Source organism: Protopterus annectens, chromosome 3.part0, assembly GCF_019279795.1.
Source record: "Protopterus annectens isolate FY-2018-M chromosome 3.part0, PAN1.0, whole genome shotgun sequence".
Classification (NCBI taxonomy): domain Eukaryota; kingdom Metazoa; phylum Chordata; order Ceratodontiformes; family Protopteridae; genus Protopterus; species Protopterus annectens.
In genome coordinates, this window is record NC_056731.1 from 1,165,686,461 (window position 1) to 1,165,711,803 (window position 25,343).

The window sequence follows — 25,343 nt, forward strand, 5'->3', positions numbered from 1 at the left end:
CGGTTTGAGAGCTCTCATCCCGCTTCCCGCGCTCACCAAGCGTGGAACTTTAAAAGTCCCGTTTTTTCCCCTTTCCGCTTCGCATTTTAAATTGCCGTGGAAAAGCCGAAAATACTTCCGGTTTTTCCACGGCAATGCGGCTACGTCACCACCCGGACCTGCAGTTAGAGGGATTCTCTGCTAGGTCCGGGTGGTAATGCAGCACAGTAATTGGCTGCAGCCATTGTAGGGGGCGGGAACTTCTTCTGAAGAGCCCCATAAAGGTCGCAGCTGTAGAGCACTAAGCTCTATAGCAGCTGCGACAAAAGATCTGATTTTTTTCTCCAGCCGAAGCCAGCATTGAAGCCAGCCCAGCCAGCCAGGAAAGAAGCAGCAAGGGAGCCTGCCAGCCCAGCCAGCAAGGGAGCCAGCCAGCCAGGAAAGAAGCCAGCAAGGGAGCCAGCCAGCCCAGCCAGGAAAGAAGCCAGCAAGGGAGCCAGCCAGCCCAGCAATAACTGTGAGTGGTAAGTAGATATTTGCATTTTGTGGCTTTAGTTATTTAAAATGGGAATAGTGTGCTTTATTTAAGTTTTTAATGTTTAGAGGTAGATGGGGATGTAGTATGTAGTATTTAAATCTGTGCAGTGGTTATTTTGAGACTTTTGTACTAGTTTAAAATGGGAATATATTGTGGTTTAATTTTTTTAATGTTTAAAGGCAGATGGTGGGTGCAGTACGCAATATTTAAATCTGTGTAGTAGTTAGTTTGATATTTTTGAGTAGCAGTTTTTAAAGATATAAAACCTGAATGTATATGTAATTGTTATTATGCTTGGGGGTATGATTTGGAAGCATTACTTTTAAAAGGTTGAACTGTGTATAGAAGTTGTTTGTTTCTGTTGGGGGGCAGTGAAATATAAACTTAGTGTGATGCATTTCTATTGTCGTAGCTTTTTCTGGGTATTGTCTGTATGCATATAGGAATTGTTTGAGCATAGTTTGTACTTTTTTGTATGGAAATATGCACTATAATGCTGTTTTCAGGAAGTTACGATATACTGTTTAGGTAATTTTTCCTGTTCCTGCAAGTCCATGTCTATGTGGTACAAGTCTACCTTTTGAGGGGGAATGTTAACAGTTAATGTAATTCATTTATTATTCTAGTAGGTACACGTTGCCAATTTGCCAAACCTGTTTCAAGATTGTTTTCATTTATACTTGTAAATGTGTGCATTTAATTTATTATGCATTTTTAATAAGGTTAAAATGTACTGTTTTGCTTGTAATGTGAATATGGGTGTGTTACTTTTACTTGGGCCTGTTTATTGCATTGCTGTGCTGGATTAATTGCTATGTTTTGAGGTAAAAGGAGCCCATGGAGTCTGCTGTACATTGTAGTTTGTTACTTCTCTTGCAAGAAGTATTTTTAAGTTAAAATGTTTGGACTTTTTTCCCGTTTATTTTTTTTTTTTTGTGGATGGATGCTCAGAAGTTAATGCAATGTATTTGAGATTGTGCTAAACCATGTTGTTACAGGGTAGTTTGCGTCTGTAAGTAGCAAAGTTTTTATTTTGTGTTTTAGTGATGTCTTCAACATACTTATTTACTGTTTTCATTATAATCCGATTATGACCAGTGCTGCTGTTGGGCATGTTCATTAATAGATCATTGCGCTGTGTAAATTAGTGCCATACATTTCTTAACTGCTGTGGTCAAAAGCTAAATTAGGTCTATGGTACCCACTGTGCATTCTCATTCATTTTACTGCTTTTTGGTTCAGTGAATATGGTTAACTTTTTTGTCTTGTGGGGTGAGGTGGGCATGTTCAGTGGTAAAAACAAGTGTCTGTTTAATGAGTAGTGTGTTTTTAATTCCTTTAAAGTTTATTGTTACAACTGATTAGTGTGTGTGCAGTAATAGTTCACTTCATTTAAATGGTTTGAGTTTTCAGTATGCTGTAATGTCACAATGTTGCATCCAAAACTAATACTGCATTTCCTTTAACAACTCTGGTGATGTGGTGGGGGTGTGGCCAGTGTCATGTTGGCCACACCCCTATCCTGTTGACCACACCCCCATGTCCCACTTTGCCCTTGTTAAAAGGCGGCAACCCTGCTCACAAGGGCAGTTAGCCTAGTACTAATCTATGAAGCTACGAATCTAAAAACAGGAAGAAGTGAAGAAAATGGACAGAGTAATATTTTATGTTTCATGGCCTATATGGAATGAGAGGCCAAATGAAATAAAATACAATGGAAAATGGACTTTGACAAAGATTCTGGAGAAAATAATGTTTTGGTTGTAGATAGAAGTGGGGGAATGCTTAAACTGAAGTTTATAATGTATGCATATTTGTAAATAGATGTGAATAATGTAAATATGTAAATAATATGCAATGTACATAGACCAATTTTCATAGGTTCACAGGTGTTTACTAGGCTAATGACCACAAGGGCCTTTTTAAGCCTAGCCATGCATCCCAAATCTCTGACAAGTTCTGATACCCTTGATAGTGTAAGCATGGGCCTGGGAGATGAACTATTTACAGGTTTCCTGTTTGCCTCAGAGACATAGGTGCCAAACCAGGGATGAGCTTCAAGTGCAACTTGGACAACTGGATGTGAAACCGGAATTGGATTAGGGAGGAACTCTATTTCACATGGCTGAGGAGCCTGTTCCACAGACAAGGTAGCCTCTGGGATACATACCCATCTCTCCAGCAGGTCCTATTTATATCGCAGGCAAGGTTTAAGTCTTTACAATGGGTAATTCTGGTACTGTTTGTTTTGTGGATTATGCAGGAGGTCCATCAGAGTGGGGTCTGACAATGCCCTATATGCCAGACACAGATCTAACCTCAAAAGCCTGTAAGAGACAGAATACAGGGATAGGGCCTTGAGATGGTCTGCATAGGACAAATTACTTACTTCATTTAGTGAGGAACCTCTGTGGACGTTCCAGTTGCTGGATATGCCTGGTTAGGTACATACCAAAGGGGACATTATACTCAATCATAGCTCTAATGAATGCCGAATACAGTGGAAAAATGACTTCCTTGGACTTGGATGCCATACCTTTGTTTATAAGTTGTGCAACATAGAATGATTTCCTCACCACTGTACACACATGATGATCAAAGGCTAGATTACTATCTGTGTGTGTCCCTAAGTCTACTCTAAGGGGTGTGTTGTCAATATGATAGTTACCAGGGATGGATGACTTCCCAAAGGATACTACTATGCATTTCTTTGCATTTAGTTTTAGTCCATGACTTTGACACCAGTTGTTTGTGTCAGCCCCTCCTGGACAACATTTGTGCCAGTGTCATATTCAATGACAGCTCCTAATTTGGAATCATCTGCAAATTTAGTCAGCCAGAGACCACTGACTTTGGCCTTGACTTCTGAGAAGTAAATGCCAAAAAGGAGTGGTCCAAGGACTGATCCTTGTGGGACTCTACTTGTGACTGGCCTCTTTGTACAGGTGGACTCCCCAATTCTAACTTCATGGGTCTTCTCTGTGAACCAGTTTGTTATCCACTGGGTGACATACGTGTTTGTACCTAACCTCTTGAGTTTGTCAACAATGCCTGAGTGGGGTATTGTGTCAAATGCCTTGGCCAGGTCAAGGTAGGCAGTGTGAATGATTTTGCCCCATCCATTGCTTTGGTGACCTTCTTTTGGAGGAGCACTTCCTGTTCTTTGAGTGTAAATGCACATGAGGGAACAGCATGTATTCTTTTTAACAAAGAGACATTTTGTGGCACTATATTTGAGACGTTTTTTCAATGAAAAAATGGATGAAAAAGAATATATACAAGCTAAAGATTGGGACATGGTATAATGGTTAAGGTGTTTGACTCACAGACACAAGGCGTAGCACAGTGGTGCACAACATCCGGCCCCCAAAGAGTAACCAACATTTTTTTTAAAAAAGTAAAAAAATGCTAAGCCTTACTCCAGTCACGCAAACTTTCCAGCACGTGCTTACTTACCTAATTGACTGTAGTTGCGCACACCTCTAGTTTTAGCTGTGGAAGTAACTATTCTTTGTTGTTTATAACTTGTAGTCTATAAACAGTAGTAACTTTCTGCAAGAGTTTGTAATAAGTCATGGTTGCAAGCCACAATAAAGTTAAACGCAAAGTTGATGTAGAAAACTGGCAATTTCATGTACCTATTAACTGGTAATGACTTGCTATGTTTTGAGGTGGCCCGCAGATGCATTTAGAATTCGTGTCGTGGCCCTCCCCAAAAAAAGATTGTGCACCACTGGTGTAGCATTTGATTCTTACCTTTGGGAAATAAACTGGTTAGGCTTAGAATGGTCTTATTAAGAAAGCTAGCCTAGTAATTAGCTATGAATTTATGAAATCATGACTCTAAGGAAAAGGGAAAATTCAATTTTTAGAGTGTTTTCTGTAAATGTGAATAGTATTAAGACTATAGTAAGAAGAACAGGAATTCTGGAGTGGTGTAATACATGTGATGCAGCTTTAATTATATTAGAAGACAATATTTTTAACAAATGAAATATTACAGAGAAACAATTGGAAGGAAAGATAACTTGAATTTGGGAAATGGCAGATGTTCTGGAATAGTTGTATTCTGTAGAAATACATATCACACAAAAATGCAAACTTTAGATTCACAATCATAGGACTGTGGGGAATACGACAAATAAATCAGGATGGCACTCTATACTAAATGCAAAAGAGAAAAAGTGGATTATCAAGTTGGGTGGTTTATTTCTAACAGGTTTAAATGAGAATTCTTGAACAGCCAATGAGCTTCACTTTTGTTGATATCTTACTGTATAAATGGGCACTGGATTTCTATAGTGTTTTTACTTACATTTTACACTGATGAAGGCTATTTAATTTTTTCAGACAAAACCAGTCTGTTAGAGTTTCATTTGTACATGCTTTAACTCATTATCCCACTAGACACTAGATGTATGCAATTTGTTCACTTGCATACCAAATGAATATGGGTTGCAAGCCATTCGTGAAATCATGATGTAGGAAAGTGATTTTTCTGCAGATAGACAAATATTGGTAAGCCAATTGCTTGATTTGGTGTTATATAATAATGTATTTTTATTCAACAATAAATACTATCTTCAAACATGGGGTGTTGCTATGGGCACCCCATGTGCGAATTCTTATGCGAATTTAGTCTTACATTTCTGGGAAAAATCATGTTTATTTAACAGTATTTGGATGGAAAAAATATGTTTTTATAGAAGATTTGTTGATGATGTGGTGTTATTTTGGAATGGGACAGTCGTTGAATTACAGGAATTTGTTACATACTTAGAATCCACCACAGAATTCCTAAAATTTACCTTTGAATATTCCAGAGAAAGTATTAATTATTTGGATGTGAGCTTATACTTTAATAAAGAAGGTAGTTTAACCTCGAAGATCTTTAGAAAGAAATGCTGGAAGAATAACATGTTAGAACAAAGTAGTATGCATCCTAGGCATACTTTTACAGGGATAATGAAAGGCCAATTTTTAAGACTGACTAAACTATGTAAGGACCCATCTATATTAAAAGAGGAAGCTGACAACATGGTACGAATATTTACAGAAAGAGGCTACAATCATAATTTAGTTAAGGAAATAAGAGATGATATTATATTTTCATTTTTGAACTTAAAAGATTTGAATCAAGAAGATACAGCAAAGAAAAACATAGAAACAGGATATGATAGTTCCAAACATATAATAGAATATAGTGAAAGGGATAGTAACAGCAATAAAATAGCCTATCTATTGAAATATACGAATGACAATGCACATATTAGGAAAGTAATAACTAAAAACTGGAATATCTTGACCATGACGGATGATATTAGGGTTTTAGTGGGACAGAAACCAACTTTTATGTTTAAGACATGTGATAGCCTGAAAGATATTTTTTCGAGAAGCTTCAGTAATATGATGGAACATAGCAGTGATGCATTATGGGGTACTTTCCCCTGTAAGCATTGTAACATGTGTAAATTTATAACTACTACACAAGATTATCGACATCCACATGTTTTTTTTGAGTTTAAACCAAGAATATATACTGATTGCAATAGCGCCAATTTGATTTATATGGCGAACTGTACATCCTGCCAAGCTTTTTATATTGGATTAACAAAAAGGAAATTGAAAGAACGTATCTACAATCACATATACGACATTCGCAAAAGGAATGAATTAAACGCATTGGCGAAACACATTAATTCTAATCCTACACATGAGTTTAAATTCAGGGTATTGCAAGTAGTGAGAATGAGTAATAGACTCGGGGATAATGTTAATCTAATGAAAATAGAGTTAGACTGGATTTTTAAATCCGGAGCACATAAGGAACCAGGAATTAACAACTATGTGTCCCTAAAGCCTATTCTTGAAAAGAGATAGTATTATAGTGCTGATAATCACTATTATGTTTTCCTAACTCTAGTCTTTTATGTATATAGGAATATTCATAGCAAAACCTGACATGAGTAAAAAGCATTGAAGCTTGATGTGCTACAATCAAATAAAAATAAAAATAAAAATAAAAATAAAATAAGGCCCTGCACTTTATCCACATTTTATTTTACTTTATTAGTGTAACCCTAATAAAGATTTTTTATTAGGATTTAAAATTGTGTTGGTGTATGTAATTAGAATGAATATTGGTATCAGTTATGCTAATACAAAAGGAAGGTGCAATATTTTATAATGTTATGTAGAGTATAGGAGGATATCTATTTATTTACATAACCTTTCTTATTTTCTGCGTGTCATTTTACAATGTTTATAATGAATATATATGATTATTTCCTAGGCAAGATGTTCTTATTTATAGTTAATGGCTTAATATTTTGTAAATAGATATATTAATTAATATATTTTTGTATTTTTATTTTCATCATTTTCACCATTGATTAGAGGAAAATAGCAATAGGAAAAGATTATACAGTCTCTCAAGACATGATAGATCAACATTGTATCATGTATTATTCATTAGCTTGATTAATTTATATTTATTATATTTTATTATATTATATTTATTGCGTTTATTATATTCATTATATTTATTATCATTAGTACACCAATTGTCTGATGTCAGTTTTAACTTTGTTTTCTTTTTTATATGGAATGATGAAATGTATAGCATAGAACTAAGAGACATGGTACGTATGAATGAGCGACACTTGACTATTATGGTCTACAAGTTTGATCCATTTATACTGGAAAAGATCTGATGTTCACATCTTACGATCTTTAGACACATGTCTTCGTAAAAAATTTTCTAAAAATTAGTGGAAAATAACTATTAATGTATATGCTTGACAGATTATTAATATGTTTTATGCACTGGTGATATGATTCAACAAATGACACCATGCAAGATTTGTTCATGTATATTGAAGTGATTTCATCGAGACTGTCTATTACGTGATGAAGGAAGATTTTTCAACAAACTGTAATTAATGGGAACTGGTGCTTTAAATGCACGTCTAGATGAGTTTTAAACAATTTGAATATTTAATATGGCCTTTATGCAAATATATTATATAAATATGTGATTAATGGCACTTATTGAATGAAGTTATATGTGGCTCCTAATAACAGAATAAGAAAAGGCTAGTTTCGCGATCATTGAATGTGAATTTAAACAATGCAGGAAGCATAGTAAAATCTATTTGGTTTCAGCCTTAGAAGTTTGATGTAAGAAGGTTTTAATTGATTAATTAGTTTAATTTGTTGCTAACCAATTTTATTGGTTGAAGTTCATTATATAAGAACTGTTTTAATTTAATTTAATTGATCTGATGAAGCGTGCATAGCGCACGCGAAAGCGCTTATCCTACTTCATGTTTTTATTGGAATAAAGCAAGATTTCATTCATCTTTTCTCGTGGTGTATCCTTGCAGTTTATTTTTTACTACGCAGTTTCATTTGTACATGCTTTAACTCATTATCCCAGACTACCGTCTCATGGCACCTCTGTGCTTACCATCCACGCGAGCTATGAGACGAGAGGAAATTCAGGCTCTTACCCCCCGAGTGCCTTCCACAAGCGTGAGAAACTTTAATGTTGATTTTTTGCTGTCCTCACTGTAAAACACGCTGAAATTGTAACTGAACGTATTATTTACATTCTATAATTACAATTCAGCGTGTATTTACATGCTGCTCACATTAAACTTTTTTTTGAGAAAATCAGCTTTGTAAGTGTTTAATAAAGGAGGTGGTGGCAGCCAATCGGATTCTTGCAATGAAAGCCACAGTCTGCATGACACCTCTACCCCGGAACTATGTTTCCCTTGTTTTCACCAAATAGAGGGTCCAGCAGCAGGCATTTCCTTTCTTTCTACTGATATTTGGAGATTTTACCTGCTACTGGCACCCTCTATTTATTCTAGGCACTGTTTACACGGATCACTATTGAAGAAGAAACACCAGTTTGGTTGTTCTTGGGAGTTTCATCAGTTTACTGCTCTGATAATTCAGGTAAGATTTTTTTTTTTTTCAGTGTCCGAGTCCATTTTTTTTATTTTATAGAAAGTCCCACAGCATTACTGAATCCTATGTCTCTGTGGCTGAAAGGTTTTTCTAAGATTACAAGTCTTGCCTCAGCAGTGGTAGTTCCCAATCGACATTGCGAATGGATGCTGTTGGAAGACCTGCCAAATGAGCAAACCTGTGTAAATATTATATATTCTTAGGTGGCATTTAGCACTTTTCCTTGTAGTGCCCTTTTTTGTCCGTTTACTGCCCATCTACTTGACGGAGCTAAGAACCTAACAAGGCATTGGACAAGACACTGAACATACAAATGTTGGGCAAAACTTTCTGGCGGACTTTCTGCTAGCTGCTGTCACTGACTGGCAGTGTCTCACGTTGTTGGTCTTGTGCTGCTGACCCACAGGGATCCACCAGCTGACGTGAAGCCACAGGTACTGACGATATAGAATCTAGCATGCCTGAAGATTGCACTCAGTTTCCACCTTTAAAACTTTATCTGAACAACTTATTACCTTAACCAAACTATTATTGAATTTTGTCATTTTTGTTTTCTTTAAGTCAGATCTTTCCTGTAAAGGATGCTTACGATTTCTTTCTGGCGGACTTTCCACTGACTGTTGTCAAGAAAATTCAAGACTATAAAAGACAGAAACAAGACTGTTTTATTTGGACTGCATTAATAATTTTTGCAAGCCTTGATGTAAGAAGTAAGAGTGTTAGTGTGCCAATCTCAGTAGTATACAGCATAGATGATCGGAGGGAGGAAGTAAAACAAAACTAGATATAGGCACGGCAGAAAGCCATAAAAAATAAAAAAAAGTCTTATCAGATATACGAGTCAGTGGAAAACGGGTGGTGCCCAGGAGGCGGTGTATTAAAATTCTAGTTGTACTAACTCTCAGAGCACCTTTTCAAGTGATGCAGCTACAAGCACATTACATAAGGGGTGGGGAGGATGGCAAAACCTGAATGTAACCATTAGGGGTTGGACTAGGCTGAAAAGTATAAGCAAACAAGGACGGACAGTATAGCAAATGAACTTCCTAATGAAAGGACAAGGCATGACGAAGGGGAAATGCACGCTAAACCAATATATGAGCAGAAAACAGAGAGGGTACGGTTTGGTACTACAAAAGAAAACTAGATTCTGTGAATATCTCTGTAAAGGAGCATCACACAGTAATGGTTAAGGTATCACTTTAAAGCTGACATTCATACAAACAAATTAAATACAAATTGTATGGGTCTAGATGGTACATTGACCAAGATATTGTGCTTTGCTTTTCCAAAAAGGTAAAAAACATGCACAATATCAGCATTCCTTGCCAAATATTTAATAATGACTTTGATATGCACTATCAACATTTACACTGTTGGAAAGGTCAGTGTCTTCTGAACAACTTTCGCATTTACATTTTTAGTCTAGCTCTTATAGTTAAAGAGTTATGTACATTTGTTTTCTGTATATTAGAAATGGATTTTCTGAAAATGAGCTCAGGCTGCACTGTTGTTCCTATGGTGGAATTTAGCAGGCAGCTTTTTCTGAGTTGCTCTTTTCTGAGTTGCTCTTTTCTGAGTTGCTCTTTTCTGAGTTGCTCTGGAGTGAATGAGTTAATAAAGCATTCAATATACTAGTCTGCTGGCCTTTGTTTTTGAGCTTGGACTGTTCCTTTTTGGGGCCGTGCAGTTGCCGTACTTGCAAGGGCGGTTTCTTTTTACAATTGCTGTTTCCCTTGCTGTTGGCTTGTGGTATGCTGTATATTCACTTCTGTGCTGAGGATTTGGAGTTTGGTTGTTATTTGGTGCCTGCCAGCTCATTTCTACAAGGGTTTTACTTATTTGTCTTTATCTGGTCAGTTGGATCTGTTTCTAGATATTTTGGTGGCTCAATCAACATTAAGGACATCCATTGTTGAGGTTGCTCAGTTCAAATTGTTTTTGCAGCTTTTGGAATCATTTATTTTACTGGAATCTATCTGACTTGGTTCTACTTTTGTTCAAAATTTTTCGTTATAGGTGCGGCGCCATTGGATGTGTCTTTAAATTACTTGGCGTTTGTTTTTCGTCCATTTTGAACTTGGGGGCATTATTTTTTATACATTTTTCGTTGGATTAATCAAGAACCGAGACACGGAATATTTCACTGACCAATGGCCAGTCATGTTCGCTCTATTTGGTTCATGGGACAATCAGGTTTGAGACTTGCGGATATAGGGAAGCTTTTTTCATTTTTAATGTATACTTCTGGCCTTCATTTATGATTATGCTTGTACAACTCAGTCAGTACATAGCTTATGTTTGTGAAACCTAAATAGCATTATTAGTTATGAATGCTCGGTTTGAAATGCTATCTTGTTAAATAATATTGATAGGGTGCAAGCAGGCCCGCGTAAGTTTTGTTAATATTACAGTCCAACTTCCCTTTTGACATACGTTTTCCATTTGGTTTGTCAACTGTCTAAACGGATCCACAAATCTCATGTATACAAGGCACTATTGCCAGAATATAAATCGGGGGGAATGAGTGTTCGTTTCAGGTTACAACCTTGTTTTTTCGTGGACCGGAAACCTATAATATTATTCTTTTTACTTGAGGATTTTTGTCCGACTTAACCCATACTAGCCTATGGACATCCAGGACATGATTGTTTACATTCATATTTTTTTGTTATGAACGTGTCTGGTTTTCAGCTCCTAATATTATTTTATAACTTGAGCATGACCCTCAGTGATCAACAATATTATTGCAGGTAGCTATATTAATATCATGCCACAGTGGTTTACTGGTGCTCTTCACCTATTGTATTACAACAATACTGAAGTTTTATATGAGGCATGTCTGAAGCTTTCTCAGAATTCTTGTACATGTACATGTGATTATACAATTAACAGGATAAGAACAATGATCAAGGGCACTATTCATTTATGTTTTCTGACTACCGATTTCCAATCCAATATAGAGGTGAATTGTGTGGGCTCAGATATACAAATATTTTTTTTGTTGGAGTACTGGGGGTTGATTATGGCTTTATGCAGTTAAGGTCTTTGTAGCAAGTCCAAGATTATTGATCATCATGATTGTCTATTCAGGGGAACGTAGCATTGCGCATTCAAGTCTTTTCTGACAGGTTTCAGCCTAACAAATACAGGTGACTGTAGAGGTGTTAAGCAAAGGCTATTACTGTTAGTCCCTAAGATTTAATTTTTGTTTTGAATTTTGGACAATTCAAAGAATATAAGGATATAACTATATTTTAGGAAGCAGGGACGAATGTAGCTTTGCAGTTTGAGTTTACTCTACACATGTGAATTGCCATGGTTACACGCTATGGCTACTATTGTTCCCCTTTAATTGGTTATAGGATTAGTTTTAGTGTTTGGACCAACTACAAATACCAGTGGACGATTTACATACGTTATATATTTGAACCATTTTTTGGCCCAAATATTTGATCTCAATCAAATTCTACTTTTTGGGATTATACTTTTTATTACTGTTTTTTTGGAGCCATTTGCATATATAAGCTTTTGTGACCAACTCTATTCACATATAGATATATTTTTTCTTCATCGCCTGACAATAGTATTATTAACATGGACTTGACTAAGATCCTACAGGGATTGTCAGCACACAGAGATGATTTGGGGATTTTTGGATAGGGACCCACCAATAATACCAATACTGGGTTGGACACACAGCAGCCAATTTGTGCATATCGCACTTTCAAAAACTAACCAAATGCATGAGAGCCTTACGGACTAATGTCTGGCATTTAAGACTCTATGAGGCTTATCAAGCCAAGGGAATTTCACCAAGAGACCTCAGAGTACGAACTCAACCTTTGGTAGCTAAGATACCGAATTGACAGAACAATGGGCTTTGGCCCAACAAAAAGCCTCCATGAGGTTCGTTGATGTGTTGGCTGCATATTATGACCACTCTATTGATATTGGTATAACTGATTCAGCCAATATTTCTGAAGAAACCAAGACGTTTGAGAGCCAACCTTCTTATACGACATGCTTAAATAAACTCAGCCAAGATTTACTCCATTTAGAAAAACAGCTCAAGGAGAGGAAAATACACAAATTTCACAGGGACATGTGAGACTATGATAGGGGGAACCCTTTCAGAACACGCAAATGTCAAATTTGACATTGTGAACAAGAAAACCTTTAAATGCAAATCACCAAGGTCCATAGGTAGGTACTGGGCTATCTGCCCGAGGGCATTTATAAGCCTAGCCAGAGTGTGTCGGCTTTTGCTGCCCCATTGATTAATTAACTGATCCTCTGTCAAGCAGAGCCAATGAAGTGATCCCAGGGGTGTTTTTTCTGTTACCCATCCACTCATCAAGGTTCTCTTGAAGTGCGTTAGTGAGGGGCTCTGCCTGATGTAATTTGGAATTTTGTTCCAAAGCATGGAGAGTCTCTGTGACAGGAATCTATCCCTCCAGCATGTTCTATTTATTGTTGTGGCGAGGTTTAACTCACTAGAGCGCGTGGCTCGCAGTGACTTGGATTTCTTTAGGTGGAGCATGTCCATCAATTCTGAGTTGGACATGGCTTTGTAAGTCAGGCAGAGATCACCTCTGAGTAAGCAATATGCCACTGAGTACAGCCGGTGTTTTTTCAGTCGGGCTGCATAGGACATATGTTTGAGACCAGTAATCCTTCTGGTGAGGTACTTTTGTGGTCTTTCCAGCTATTGGAAGTGTCTTGTGAGGTACATCCCAAATGGGGCATTGTACTCTATGATGGGTCTAATGAGTGACAAGAAGAGGGGCACTATAACCTCTTTTATTTCTAGATGCAAACCCTTTAGTAATTAGATGGGCCACATAGAAGGATTTCCTAACTACTTTGGCAATATGATTATCAAAGGAGAGATTACTATCTACCTGGGTCCCCAGATCTCTTATTGCCTCTTCTGTATTAAGGGGGCTGCCACCTATGTGGTAATTCGTGGGTGTTTTGTTTTTCCCAAACGGGATGACTGCATTTTTTGGCATTTAGCTTGAGGCCATGACTTTGACACCACGTGTCTGTCTCATCAAGGCCCTTTTGGAGGATGCCCGTGTCAGCAAGAGAGAGTCAATTATGGCTCCCAGTTTGCAGTCATTGGCAGACTTGGTTAGCCATAGTCCTCCTGTGTTTGCCTGTACTTATGAGAAGTATATGCCGAACAGTAGGGGTCCCAGGACCGAGCCTTGCGGGACACCACTTGTGACTGGTTTAGAGTCGGACCTGGAGCCCATTATTCTTACCATGTGAGTTCTGTCTGTAAGCCAGTTGGCAACCCATCTCGTGACGTAGGGGTTTATGTTCAGGCTGGTGAGTTTTTCTGTAATACCCGAGGAATGGAGAATGGTGTCAAAAGCCTTGGCGAGGTCAAGGTAGGCTGTGTGAACCACCTTTCCCTCGTCTATGGCCTTGGTGACTTTCTCGAAGAAGTCAACCAGGATTAGTAGGCATGATCTGCCCTTAAAGCCGAACTGGGTCAGGTCAAGTATTTGGAGGTTCCCAATGTCTTTGTTAATGAGTTTCATGATGATGTACTCCATAGCCTTGCAGACCAGGCTAGTCAGGCTTATGGGGTGATAGTTACCAGGGGCAGTTGTGGCCCCTCCTTTGTGGAGAGGAACTACTACTGCTGTGCGCCATTCTATGGGCACGTAGCCTGTGGACAGGCTGAGGTTGAACAGCGTGTTTAGGTGGGTGGGGGTTAGTTTGTTCTGTAGTTCGTGCAAGACGCAGCCTGGGACACCATCTGGTCCCATTGATGGTGTGTTTTTGGCTTTTGAAAGGGCTGTTTTCACCTGTGCGTCTGTGATTTTTGGGACACTACACTTTTCCGGTATTGTTGTGGGCCCTTTTGGAGGTGAGAGGGGGTGAAGTTTGCACTGAATCTATCTGCCAGGATGTTGGCAATATCAGTAGGTTCAGTATATTTTATGCTATTTTGCACTAGTACAGTGCATATCTGCGAGTTGCCACTTAGATTCTTAACATAGCTAAAGAAGGCTTTGTGGTTATCTTTTGAATCCTTGGCTATTTTCTTTCGAAATTAGCCTTGGATGATTTCATGAGGAACCTCAGTTTCTTACTGATATTGATCAGGGATATCTTTGCCTCTTGGGATTTGCTTTTTTTCTGAACTAGTTTCCTCCTTCTATTGTATAGCCTGTTTATTGCAGGGGTCCACCAAACTGGTTTCCTTCTCTTAGAGGAATGAGTCTTGGTTTTGCTAGGGATGGCATGATCCATGCATCCTTGTAGGTGCTCATACAGTGCATTTGTAAAGGTTTCTGCATCTTGGGCAGCGTTATCCTTTAGCGTGGGGGCTGTGAAACTTACCACCTCTGTCTTAAGTAAGCTAAAGTTTGCTTTAAAAAAGTTTTTTACTGTGGTTTCCTTAGTTGGGGGTGGTGGTGGGGTGTGGACATCCAGACTGATTAGTTTATGGTCTGCTCTAACCAGTGATTGATTGACCTCCGGTGTGGAATACCTGTCGCCCATGTTGGTGATGACCAGGTCCAATATGTTTTCACCTCTGGTAGGGGAGTTTACCAGCTGATCCAGGGCGTTTGAGTTGATGAATTCCAGGAAGCGCTGGGCCTGGGAATTTGTATTCAAGTAATTTTCTCAGTGAATGGTAGGGTAATTGAAACTGCCCAATATCAGGGTGTTTGGTAGGACCTTCATGTTTTCCAGTGTCTCCAGAAAGGTGGCGTGGTGGTCCTGGGTCATGAAGGGTGATCTGCTGCAGGCCACAATTTGCATTGCAGATCTGCCAATGTTAGTTGCACATGGATGATCTCAGAAGTATCATGCTGCGCCACTAACCTGGAGGTGTAGGTATCCTTGATGAATATGGATACACCCCTCCTTTTGTGTTTCGGTCCATGTTCTGTGGCTGAAACGTGTGGTATGAGTTGTAGCCCGGTAGTGCTGGGGTGCTCTCTGGATCCTTGAACCAGGTTTCAGTTACTGCACAGATGTCGACGTTCTCCATACTGAGGAGTGCTTCGAGTGCGTGCATTTTGAGATTTAAACTCCTGGCGTTGAGTAGCATAACCCTCAGTTTTTTGTTAATTGTGCTGTTTACGGAGGTGGGTTTGACTTTTGAGCCTTGCCTAAAAAAGGCACTATGGGGGCAGCAAAAGCCTTGCCAGTATTTGAAAGCCTAGGGGTGACAGGTGCAAGCCGTCTCTTGCGAAGCAACACGGCTTGTTGAGCATGTCGTCCCAGGTTGACAGACACTGGATCCCCCTTTAAATGACACCAGAAGTTTAGCCAATTGTTGAAATTGATCTTTTTTTTTTTTCTTTATACTGCAGTATCATTCTTGGTGAGGGCAGGATGCTACTCAGGGTCAGGGTCATACCAGCCTGGGCTACATGATCAGATAGCTCCTCCATGTCTCTTTTCATGTAGTCCAGGGAGGTACGTCTCAGGTCATTCACACCAACATGAACAATGACAGAGTCATAGCTGTACTTGTTCTGGAGTGACCTGAGTGCTTGTGTTATGTAGTGGATTCTGGCTCCCGACAGGCAGCTAACAGTAACCTTCTGCTTATCCAGCCTAATAAGTGGGACGTCAGTGTACCTGACTATAGAGTCACCTATTACTAGTGTGTTAGGTATGTTACTTCGCCTTAAGGGCTGCGATTGTGCGGCACACTGATTTTGTGTTTTATGTGTTGTCTGATTTGTGATGGAAAGTGCAGGTTGTTTGGGTGTCTGCTTTGGTGGTCTCTGATGCTTTTGCAGGTTTTTATTTAGAGCCTCTGAATAAGATTTTGTGTATTTATGTGTATTTTTTGCCAGTGCTGTTTTAGTAGGTCTGTGTGTGGCTGGAGTTGTGGTTCAAGTGTTAACCTTCTCCTCTTGACTGTCTGATCCAGTCTTGGGTGGAGACAGCTTAGCTTCCAGTTTGGCTGTATAATTGCATCTCTTGCATATGTTAGTGTTTTGTGGTAGGAGGAGAGGGTTGTCTGTGTACATGAGGCAGTTGTAACTTTGCGCCTCAGGATACCCAGATTCACCAGTTGGACTGGAGAGTGCACCTGAAGTTGCCCTTCGGTCATGCCTGAATAGTAGGGTGAGCTGCTTAGTAGCTTGGTTGGTGAGGGGTGGATAAAGAGCCTTGCCCTGCTGGGCAATCAGTGTCGGGGTATATTACAGCTTGCTATTAGGTCTGAGCAAGTGCTGGGCTGTAAGATGCTTTTTGAGTGCTTAGGTTGAGAGTTAGACTAGTTTCAAGGGAAAAACTGAAGAGGAGACTTAGTGGAGCCGGGAATAATTTAACTGTAGCTAACCGACAATGCCCGGTACACAAAACCATGCAAACGCGGTTTTTATAGTAGGGAAATGAAAGAGACAGAAATTAGCCCAAAATGGCCAATAAACTACTAACTTCTTGGCTGGAACCACTCCTCCAGGGACAGACAGGTTGCTCAAAGCTACCCTCTCTCACAGGTGAACAGAGAAACTTCTTTCCATCCAAGTAAGGTATGGGCAATTCAGAAACTAGTATCACAGCCCTGAATTCAACACTAGCCTGAAAACTGGACTATACTAGCTTAGAAAGGCGGAAAACAAGGAATTTTTTTTTTTTGAAAATATAAGGCAAAAACAGTAAAAAACACACTTAAAAAAACTTTTAAAAGTGCAGGTAGTCAAATAAGTACAATATGTGAAAAAACAAGCTTTTACATCACAATAAACGCTGGAAAATCTGCTTTTACGCAGAAAACTGTTAAGTACAGTAAGAAAGTACAGAAAACTGATACTCAAATCACTCCAAAGTCTCTCTCCTAAGCTAGAAGGCTTGTATCAGTTTAAGGCTTTCTAGTGCTACCCAGTAGGTTAGTTACAGGAAAGATGGGAAACAAGTGCAGATGTGATCTTTTAAACCAAAAAGTTGAAAGTGACGGACAAACTGTCCAAATGGTCAATAAACTACAATTTCTGGGCCAAGAACCTCTCCTCTCGTGGTAGACAGGCTACCTAGTGCTTACCAATCCCACTGATAAGCTGGAAGGCTTTCCTCCAACACAGAAAGGCTTGGGGACTCAGAAGCTTACTAACAATCCTGGATACAGCAACTCTGTAACCGGACTAGACTAGTTATAGGAAAGGCGAGAAACAGGCACAAGTTCGACTTTCAAACCAGAAAGTTGAAAGAGATGAAAAAAAAACTGCTCAAACAGCCAATAGCTACAATTTCTGGGCTAGGGACCACTCTTCTTGTGGTAGATAGGCTACCTGATGCTTACCACTCCCACTGATAAGCTAGAAGGCTTCCCTCCAACACGGAAAGGCTTGGGGGGCTCAGAAGCTTACAAAGAGTCCTGGATACAGCAAATCTGTACCTGGACTAGACTAGTAACAGGAAAGGCAGGAAACAAGCGAAATCACAGGCTTTTAAAACAGAAGGTTGAAAGAGATGGAAAAGCTTCCCAAACTGCCAATAAACTATAATTTCTGGGCAAGAAACCACTCCTCCTGTGGTGGATAGGTTACCTAGTGCTCATCACTCCCACTGTAAGCTAGAAGGCTTCTCTGCAACACAGAAAGGCTTGAGGGGCTCAGAAGCTTACCACCAGCCCTGGATTCAGCAAATCCTTACCTGGATTACACTAGTTATAGGAAAGGCGGGGACCAAACGCAAAACGAGCTTTTAACCAGAAAGTAGAAAGAGATGGATAAACTGCCCAAATGGCCAATGAACTACAATTTCAGGGTCAAAACCCACTCTTCCAGTGGTAGATAGGCTACCTAAGGCTACCTAGTGCTTATCACTCCCACTGATAAGCTAGAAGGCTTCCCTCCAACACAGAAAGGCTTGGGGGGCTCAGAAGCTTACCAACAGTCCTGGACACAGCAAGTCTGTATCTGGACTTGACTAGTTACAGGAAAGGAAGGAAACAAGCTTAGATTTTTTTTTGTTGTTACAGAAAAGCAGCTAAAACAGCAGTAAATACAATTCGGATTGTAGTGCAGGCCAGCACACCAGAGCGTGTGGCAACACTACGGCAAATACAGTTCAAATAAGTGCAATTAAATTAACAAATGACTAAAAAACAAGTGCAGAAGACAGTAAATTAGAAGGCTACTAACAAGCAGTAGTAAGTGCAGAGTAAGCGCGACTGAACAGCTAGCACGCAGAAGACCAACTAAGACAGTTACAATAAGAGCAGATGAATAAGATGTACATATATATATATATATATATATATATATATATCCTTAAGAAATCTAAAATATCCTACAATGGAACATCTGGTGATGAATCTTCTTCAGTCACAGATATAGATGTACAACATACCACAGATTCCCCGGTATCCAAACGTAGGAATTCTCAAAACACTTTAGGGATAGGACAGGAAGGGCAGGGAGAAAACATGCCACATGTAGACAATATAGAGACCCTACTCAGACTTATGACACAGAAATAATTGGAACAGTTTATCACAATCTTTGTCAAGTACAAATTCAATTGTCAAATAAAGGGTTAAATTTTGTACCTGGCTTTTTTGTCTCCTAGGACTCTTTTGCACAGGACGTTATATCCTTTTGTCGGTTGTTAAATTTGAAATTGCATTTTGATTCATCCATTAATTTTGTGGAGGATGATGTATTCAATTATCATAAATCTAATTTCATGCCTCCTATGCAACATAATGTTCACATGTTTGAAACATGCATTCTCAAAGATTTACATTTTCATTTCAGGGAATCCGGGATTATGCCTAATAACCTCTCAAAGATTGAATGACATGCTATTCAGGACCTTGCAGATAATAATAATTTGGTCATTTTGCCTGCAGATAAGGGAGGGGCTGTGGTTGTCATGGACTGGGCCAAATACCGCAGAAAGGCAACTTAATGATGGGCGTTACTACATGCATATACCTTTGGACCCCAGTTTTAGTTTCAAGAAATAAAGTGATCAATTTCTTCAGTCTGCAAAGGAGGAGGGTATTATATCTGACTCAGTATTACATCATTTGACAGTGTCTGATCCCGGCAGTCAATATTTGTATTTACTGCCCCAAATACACAGAGATCTCAACCATCCACCAGGCAGACAGTACAGTTTTGTACCCACCATAAATGTAGATGTTTGCGTGTTCACCCTGCTGCAGTCATCACACTTGGGTTATCCTGCCGTCAGGCGGTCCCGTGGTCGGCCTGAGTTCCAAAGTCTTGGTCCGGCGTCGGTTGCTGTCGCTTCTTCCCTGACGTCAGTGCGCCAGGGGTATATAAGAGGCATCCGATGCCATTTTCTTCAGTTTTTCTTGCCCCAGATGTCAGGTGCCCCCAATAGGTAGGCTATATATATATATATATATATATATATATATATATATATATATATATATATACACCTATATAAAAAAGTACATATAAAAATAAAACAATAACTTCAGGCACAAGCAAATACACCACAGAGGTTGTATAGGATAGAGTGGTATAGATAAGTCCAGCTAGTTCAGAGGGGATGGAGGGAGGGTAACCTGGACTGCAACAGGGTGAACACTTGAACACCTACATTTATGGTAGGTACAAAACTGTACTATGTTCATCGTGTTACCCTGCTGCAGTTATCACACTTGGGTTGAATCCCAAAGCTAAGGATGGGTGGTGGAGTTAAACAGGGTTAGAAGAAGCTAGTAGGCCCTGTAAAACTGCAGTGGCAAAACCAGCTCTGGTCTTAGAATATAGAGGTAAGTGACAGTGTTTGGTGAAGGTGTGCACTGAACTCCAAGTTGCAGCTTCCAGAATATCCTTGGTTTGCACCCCCCCTGAGAAAGGCTGCTGATGTAGCTGTAGCCCTGGTGGAGTGGGACCTAATGTTAGCAGGTACCGGTTTCCCATAATGAGTGTAGCAGAAACGTATGCAATGCCCTATCCATTTTGAAATGGTCTGTTTTGAGATAGTTTTTCCTTGTGATCTTGCAGCATAGGCTACAAACAGCTGGTCAGATTTTCTGAAAGCCTTAGTTTTATCCAAGTAGTAACGTAATTGCCTGTGAATGTCCAAAGAGTGCAGGAGTCTTTCTCCTTTGTTCTGGGGATTTGGGAAAAAGGTGGGCAAATGAATGGTTTCGTTTAGGGTCACACTGGATACCACCTTTGGCATAAAGGAAGGGTTAGTTCGTAGAGAGACTCTGTCTTGATGAAAAATGAGGAAAGTCCACTGCCATTAGCGCCTGTAGCTCTGAGACTCTTCTAGCTGAAGTTATTGTTAGCAGCAGGGCAGTTTTCCATGAAAGAAATTTTAAATCGGCTGAAAAAGCTGGTTCAAAGGGCGACAGTGTAAGCTTTTCCAGAACAAAGTTGAGATCCTAAGTAGGTGTTGGTGCTCTCCTGGGCGGTCTTATATTCTTAGCCCCTCTGAGGTACTGTCTTTGGAGTGGATGTGAAAATAAAGGAGGATCCGTGTTGTAATGAGCTGAAATTGCTGAGGCATGGATCTTAATAGATGAAAGGAAAGTCCTTTGTGCAACATCTCAGTTAAATATTGTAGAATCTGAGGAATGTTTGGATCAAGGGGATTTTGGCCTTTAGCCTGGTTCCAGGCGCAAAATCTTTTCCATTTGTCTGAATAGGTTTTCCTGGTGCTGGGCCTCCTGGCCTCCAGAATGACATCCATAACAGCTTTGGATAGAGGTGTTGGCTGGTTGTTTAGGTAATTTGCCATGCAGCCAGGTTTAAAGTCTTGAGCTGGCTGTGTAGAATCTGATTGTCTCACTGTGTGAGCAGGTGAGGAATTTGTGGTAAAATCCATGGTGGGCCATGGGCCATGTTCCTTAGAATTGGATACCAGTGCTGGCATGGCCAGTCTGGTGCAATGAGTATCATTTGTGGCCTCTCTAATCTGACTTTCAGCAGTACCTTTGCTAGAAGAGGCAGTGGAGGAAAGGCATACACTGTTAATGTTTTCCAACTGAATGAGAGGGCGTCCACTTCACAAGCTTGTGGATGGAATGTCCTTGTGCAAAATTTTTGAAGTTGGTAGTTTTGGGGGTTGGCAAACAGATCTAAGTCTGGGCATCCCCATTTTTGAGTTATCATTGCAAATACTTGTGGATCTAGTTTCCACTCGTGGGGATCCATGATGTTTCTGCTTAGGTCGTCTGCCAATGTGTTTTTCTTTCCTGGCAGGAACTGTGCTTGTAATTGAACCTGGTAAGACAGTGCTGTGTTCCACAAGGTCATTGCTTGCCTGCATAGAGGATAGGAATGTGTGCCCCCTTGCTTGTTGATGTACCACATTATTGTGGTATTGTCCGTCTTTATTATTAGTTGCCCTGGGTGTAAGAGGTCCTTGAAAGCTGTTAGGGCATTCTGTACTGCTAGCAATTCTTTTTGATTGATATGCAGATGCCTTTGATCTGTAGTCCATTTGCCCTGAATGCACTGTCCTGCCATGTGTGCTCCCCAGGCATAGTCCGATGCATCTGTTGTCATAGTTTGCCTGGCTGTGGGTAAGGCGAAAGGCTGACCCTTGTTGAGGTGACATGCCTGTGCCCACCATAGAAACTCCTGTTGAAGGCAGGGAATGAGTGGTATCATTGTTTCCAAGCTGTGGCTCTGCTGAGTCCATACGCTTTTCAGGTACCATTGTAATTTCCTCATATGCAGTTTTGCAAATGGTATTAGTAGTATGCAAGATGCCATGAATCCCAAGGCCTGCAGAATTTTTCTTGCAGGGAGTTGGGTCTTTGTTGCCATTATTTTGAAGTATTGAGTCAGCTGTTGTTGCTCGTTTGGCGTGCGATAAGCCATCTGGGTTGTTGTATTCAAGCTGGCACCCAGGAATATTATGTTTTGTGAGGGCACTATTTTTGATTTCTTTTCATTTACTGTGTACCCTAGGCAACTTAGAAGGTGTTTGACAAATGCCAGATGCTTTAAAAGAATGTCCTTGCTTTCTGCTTGAATAAGGCAGTCGTCCAGGTATGGGTTTATTTGAATTCCTCTTTGTCTGCAGTATGCAATTACTGGTACCAGGCATTTTGTGAAGACCCTGGGCGCAGTAGATAAGCCAAAGGGCAGTGCAGAGAATTGATAATGGGTTGAACCTGCAGTAAAGCGGAGGTATCTTCTGTAATCGTGTATGATAGGGACATGCAGGTATGCCTCCTTGAGGTCCAACATTAATAGCCAAGCATTCTTGCCCAGCATGGGAAGAAGCTGCTGTAGTGTTAGCATCTTGAATTTTGGTACTTGTAGATAGGTGTTCAGAATTGAAAGATCCAGAATGGGTCTCCACGCTTTGTCTTTTCTTGGGACTAGAAAGAGTCTTGAGTAAAATTCTTGTCCTTGCTCCTGTGTAGGTACCTGCTGAATGGCTCTCATGTCCATGAGAGCTGTAATTTGTTTTTGTGCCTCTGCCCATTGATTTGGTGGCAGGTTTGGGATTCCTTTTATCCTTGGCAAGGTATGAAAGTGGAATCTGTACCCTTGTGAGACAATGTTTAGGACCCATTTGTCTTTTGTGATGATGTGCCAGTTGTCTGCAAAGAGTGCTAATTTTCCTCCCAAGGGAGCTGCCAAGAGATTTGCTTGGTAGTTTGAGGACTGAGTAATTATGTTTGTCTTCTGCTAGCTTGGGGCCTGTCTTCTCCTCCTTTTTGGGTAGCAGTACCCCACTGGCGAGGTTTGTAAGGGCCTTGTGACTGACCTCTGCCCCTTGGGCGTCTGTATTTGCCCCTCTGTGATCTGTCAGAAGCTGGAAAGAACCAGTTTTTTGTTGGCCAATTTCTGCTGAAACGAGGGGGTTGTACCTGTAAAAAAATCCTTGACCGTCTGCACAGACTTTGCCTTATCCTCCATTTTCTTTAAAACCTCTTCTGCTTTGACACAAATAATACATCCTGCTGTAAAGGTGCATCCAATAATTTTGCTTTAACATGATCAGGTAGGGTTTGTTCTTTTAACCAAGCATGTCTACGTATGACAAACCCAGTAACCGCTGCTCTACAGGAAGCTTCCAATGAATCAAATCCGCATTGTAAAGTATGTTTGCCCACCTGTTCAGCTGCATGCAACAAATCCTGCATTTCCTTGAATTCAGACTGTTCAGTATGTGTGCTCATTTTTTTGTTTTAATTGAGACATTAGGAATTGCTGATATTTCAGCATGTGAAACTGACAATTTAATGCTCTCATAGCCAGGGTAGCTGAGGTGTATATCTTCTTTCCCCATCTATCTAGGGCTCTGGCATCCCTTTCAGAGGGCACAGGATTTTTAGCCATAGGAGCTTTAGCCCCTTTGGGACCCTGGGAAATTGTTTCTGGGTCAGCCACAGGGCTTTTATAAAGGAATTTGTGCGAGTCAGGTACTCTGTAGTACCTGTCTGGTTTGGCCTGAGCAGGAGGTAGAGAGTCTGGATTTAGACTAGACTCCAAGTAAACATCATCCACAATGTCTAAAACTGGAGGGATAGCAAGTGGTCTGTGCTGGGGTAGTAAAAGAAACTATCGGAGCCTTTTCTTAGAATCAGAGTAGTCCTGGCCTTCCCAGTGGAAATGTTCCCTCATGGTATGTAAAGTTTCCCCAAAGGAGTAGTCTTCAGGGGGAGATGCTGAGGGAATACAGTCTTCAGCATCAGAGTCTTCATAAGGGGGAAAAGTGTAATCCTGTTCCTCAGAAGAATCTGAGGTAACTGAAACCTGGTCAGAGGAAGCATAATCCTCCTCTTGTCTTGGTCTTTTATCTGGAGGGGGATGGGAACCCCTGATTAGGGTAATCAAATCTTCAGCCATCTTAAGCATCTGTTTCTTAGGCATGGGGCCTTGAACTGTAGACTGATGTACAGCCTTTTTTGATTTTAATAGAGTTTTAACCTTAGCAAAAGATGTAATGGTGAGTGTAGTCGGTCTGAAGACACCTTCTGCAACCAAGGGTGTTTCTACTGCACCGGGATCTCCTTCTGCTCCGGTGTCGGAAGGGCCTAATGAAGATGGCTGCGATAGCCTAGTACACTCCACTTGAGAATCCGCAGCTGTCTAGGGTTCCAATTCTGCAGTCGTCAGGGGCTGAGTAGGCACCTCACTGAAAACCGGAGAACCGGCGACAGGCCCAGCAGAGGCCTCGGAGTCTGGCTTGTTCCTAAGCTGCCTGTCCTTATCCTTGCGTTTTTTATGCATGCCAGTCGTCGGCTGCTCCGACGGCATAATATAATTAAATTTCATAACAAAGGAATGTCGAGCGAAATCAAAACTGCGTTTGACAGTTCGTTTATTAAACCTAGCACAAAACCAACAACCTGTGATGTCGTGGTCTGGGCCTAGGCAAGGAATAAAATAAGAATGGAAGTCCTTATGAGGTATTTGCTTCCCACAAGAAATACAATTGTTAACTTTTTCTGACATCGGACTGAGGCAAGAAAAGGTTCCCCAACAGGGTACTTAGCTTTATTGAAGACTTCAGACTGAAATTCGATTAGAAAATCTCAGGTGTCGAACGACCGGCACTTGCGAACTGCTTCTGCACACTGACATCTGGGAAGAAGCGACAGCAACCAATGCCAGACCAAGACTTTGGAACTCAGGCGGACTGCGGGACCGCCTGACGGCAGGATAACCCAAGTGTGATGACTGCAGCAGGATAACACAATGAACACCTATTGTGTTGGGGAGAGGCACCATCACGAAGCCCCTCTCCCAGTTTTTGACCAAATACTTAAAACCTTTAAATAGGTCAGGTCCAGGATCCAAGACACCACTCAATTTTTACAAATAATCTCGGATATACAATTGGAACAAGGGTGGCTGTTATGTACTCTGGATGTATCTGCTTTGTATACCAACATTCCTCGATGGGC

At 40.3% G+C, this 25,343-nt stretch overlaps 1 protein-coding gene across 1 annotated transcript in view; it reads right to left on the reverse strand.

Moving 5' to 3' along the window:
• NBN (nibrin) overlaps positions 1-25,343 on the reverse strand; it is a 1,386,396-nt gene that overhangs the window by 1,038,258 nt on the left and 322,795 nt on the right. The gene's annotated exons all lie outside the window — the stretch shown is intronic.